This window comes from Prionailurus viverrinus, unplaced genomic scaffold (assembly GCF_022837055.1).
Source record: "Prionailurus viverrinus isolate Anna unplaced genomic scaffold, UM_Priviv_1.0 scaffold_68, whole genome shotgun sequence".
NCBI lineage: Eukaryota > Metazoa > Chordata > Mammalia > Carnivora > Felidae > Prionailurus > Prionailurus viverrinus.
Genome location: NW_025927630.1, coordinates 22,845 through 26,318, shown reverse-complemented (window position 1 = coordinate 26,318; position 3,474 = coordinate 22,845).

The window sequence follows — 3,474 nt, the reverse complement described above, 5'->3', positions numbered from 1 at the left end:
AAACACTGGCCCGTTTCTGTCACTGACAGGGAGAGGCTTCAGCCCTGATGCGCCATGGTAAGATAGAGCCCCGGGCGTCGAGGCCCGGGTCGACCAGGAGCACTACCCATTTGGCGTATCCGATCCCGCGGAACTTGCCCGGGATTTTCGAGCAGGGAACCCAGGGCCTGGAGGGTGTTTGTGTTTGTGTGACCCCTTCTCTCAGGTACAGGAACGGCTTCAGTCATAGTGAGCCATGGCGAGCAGCCCCGTGCGTGGAGGCCCGGGGCGAGCAGCCCCGGGCCTGGAGGCCCAGGGCGAGCGTGGCACATCCAATTCTGTGTCTCCAATCCCTCGGAACTTTCCGGGGAGTTTCTGAGCTGAGACCCCAGTGTCTGGAGGCTGTTTCGGGTTCTGTGACCTCTTTCTCTCAGGTACAGGGTGACTGCCTTCTCTCAGGCTCCAACCATGGTGAGCCATCGTAATGACTCAGGGCCTGGAGGCCGGGGCTCGTAGCAGGTGTTTGGGATTCTGGGTCTCGCATCCCTCGGTCCTGACCCGGGAGTACCGGAGTGGAGAGGAAGGGTTGTTGGCTTTTCAGGATTCAGGCATATGTCTCCTTGGGAATTTAGGCTTGTAGTATAGTCCCTGGTAGGGCTGCTTGGAATTCTGTGTCTCCCTCTTCTCTATCCTCCCCGTAAGTTTCTGAGCTGAGTCCCCAAGGTCTGGACTCTGTGTGGGAAACACTGTCCCCTTTCTGTCACTGACAGGGAGAGGCTTCAGCCCTGATGCGCCATGGAAAGATAGAGCCCCGGGCGTGGAGGCCCGGGTCGACCAGGAGCACTACCCATTTGGCGAATCCGATCCCTCGGAACTTGCCCGGGATTTTCTGAGCAGGGAACCCAGGGCCTGGAGGGTGTTTGTGTTTGTGTGACCCCTTCTCTCAGGTACAGGAACGGCTTCAGTCATAGTGAGCCATGGCTAGCAGCCCGGGCGTGGAGGCCCGGGGCGAGCAGCCCCGGGCGTGGAGGCCCGGGGCGAGCAGCCCCGGGCCTGGAGGCCCGGGCCGAGCAGCCCCGGGCCTGGAGGCCCGGGCCGAGCAGCCCCGGGCCTGGAGGCCCGGGCCGAGCAGCCCCGCGCCTGGAGGCCCGGGGCGAGCAGCCCCGGGCCTGGAGGCCCGGGGCGAGCAGCCCCGGGCCTGGAGGCCCGGGGCGAGCAGCCCCGGGCCTGGAGGCCCGGGGCGAGCAGCCCCGGGCCTGGAGGCCCGGGGCGAGCAGCCCCGGGCCTGGAGGCCCGGGGCGAGCAGCCCCGGGCCTGGAGGCCCGGGGCGAGCGGGGCACTTCCCATTCTGTGTCTCCAATCCCTCGGAACTTTCCGGGGAGTTTCTGAGCTGAGACCCCAGTGTCTGGAGGCTGTTTCGGGTTCTGTGACCCCTTTCTCTCAGGTACAGGGTGACTGCCTTCTCTCAGGCTCCAGCCATGGTGAGCCATCGTAATGACTCAGGGCCTGGAGGCCGGGGCTCGTAGCAGGTGTTTGGGATTCTGGGTCTCGCATCCCTCGGTCCTGACCCGGGAGTACCGGAGTGGAGAGGATGGGTTGTTGGCTCTTCAGGATTCAGGCATATGTCTCCTTGGGATTTTAGGCTTGTAGTATAGTCCCTGGTAGGGCTGCTTGGATTTCTGTGTCTCCCACTTCTCCATTCTTCCCCGTAAATTTCTTAGCTGAGACCCCAAGGTCTGGAGTCTGTGTGGGAAACACTGGCCCGTTTCTGTCACTGACAGGGAGAGGCTTCAGCCCTGATGCGCCATGGTAAGATAGAGCCCCGGGCGTCGAGGCCCGGGTCGACCAGGAGCACTACCCATTTGGCGTATCCGATCCCTCGGAACTTGCCCGGGATTTTCGAGCAGGGACCCAGGGTCTGGAGGGTGTTTGTGTTTGTGTGACCCCTTCTCTCAGGTACAGGAACGGCTTCAGTCATAGCCATGGCGAGCAGCCCCGTGCGTGGAGGCCCGGGGCGAGCAGCCCCGGGCGTGGAGGCCCGGGGCGAGCAGCCCCGGGCGTGGAGGCCCGGGGCGAGCAGCCCCGGGCGTGGAGGCCCGGGGCGAGCAGCCCCGGTAGTGGAGGCCCGGGGCGAGCAGCCCCGGGCGTGGAGGCCCGGGGCGAGCAGCCCCGGGCGTGGAGGCCCGGGGCGAGCAGCCCCGGGCGTAGTGGCCCGGGGCGAGCAGCCCCGGGCGTGGAGGCCCGGGGCGAGCGGGGCACTTCCCATTCTGTGTCTCCAATCCCTCGGAACTTTCCGGGGAGTTTCTGAGCTGAGACCCCAGTGTCTGGAGGCTGTTTCGGGTTCTGTGCACCTTTCTCTCAGTTACAGGGTGACTGCCTTCTCTCAGGCTCCAGCCATGGTGAGCCATCGTAATGACTCAGGGCCTGGAGGCCGGGGCTCGTAGCAGGTGTTTGGGATTCTGGGTCTCGCATCCCTCGGTCCTGACCCGGGAGTACCGGAGTGGAGAGGATGGCTTGTTGGCTTTTCAGGATTCAGGCATATGTCTCCTTGGGATTTTAGGCTTGTAGTATAGTCCCTGGTAGGGCTGCTTGGATTTCTGTGTCTCCCACTTCTCCATCCTTCCCCGTAAGTTTCTTAGCTGAGACCCCAAGGTCTGGAGTCTGTGTGGGAAACACTGGCCTGTTTCTGTCACTGACAGGGAGAGGCTTCAGCCCTGATGCGCCATGGTAAGATAGAGCCCCGGGCGTCGAGGCCCGGGTCGACCAGGAGCACTACCCATTTGGCGTATCTGATCCCTCGGAATTTGCCCGGGATTTTCGATCAGGGAACCCAGGGCCTGGAGTGTGTTTGTGTGTGTGTGACCCCTTCTCTCAGGTACAGGAACGGCTTCAGTCATAGCCATGGCGAGCAGCCCCGGGCGTGGAGGCCCGGGGCGAGCAGCCCCGGGCGTGGAGGCCCGGGGCGAGCAGCCCCGGGCCTGGAGGCCCGGGGCGAGGAGCCCCCGGCGTGGAGGCCCGGGGCGAGCAGCCCCGGGCCCGGGGGCCCGGGGCGAGTGGGGCACTTCCCATTCTGTGTCTCCAATCCCTGGGAACTTTCCGGGGAGTTTCTGAGCTGAGACCCCAGGGTCAGGAGGCTGTTTCGCGTTCTGTGACCCCTGTCTCTCAGGTACAGGGTGACTGCCTTCTCTCAGGCTCCAGCCATGGTGAGCCATCGTAATGACTCAGGGCCTGGAGGCCGGGGCTCGTAGCAGGTGTTTGGGATTCTGGGTCTCGCATCCCTCGGTCCTGACCCGGGAGTACCGGAGTGGAGAGGATGGCTTGTTGGCTCCTCTTGGGATTTTAGGCTTGTAGTATAGTCCCTGGTAGGGCTGCTTGGAATTCTGTGTCTCCCACTTCTCCATCCTTCCCCGTAAGTTTCGTAGCTGAGACACCAAGGTCTGGAGTCTGTGTGGGAAACACTGGCCCGTTTCTGTCACTGACAGGGAGAGGCTTCAG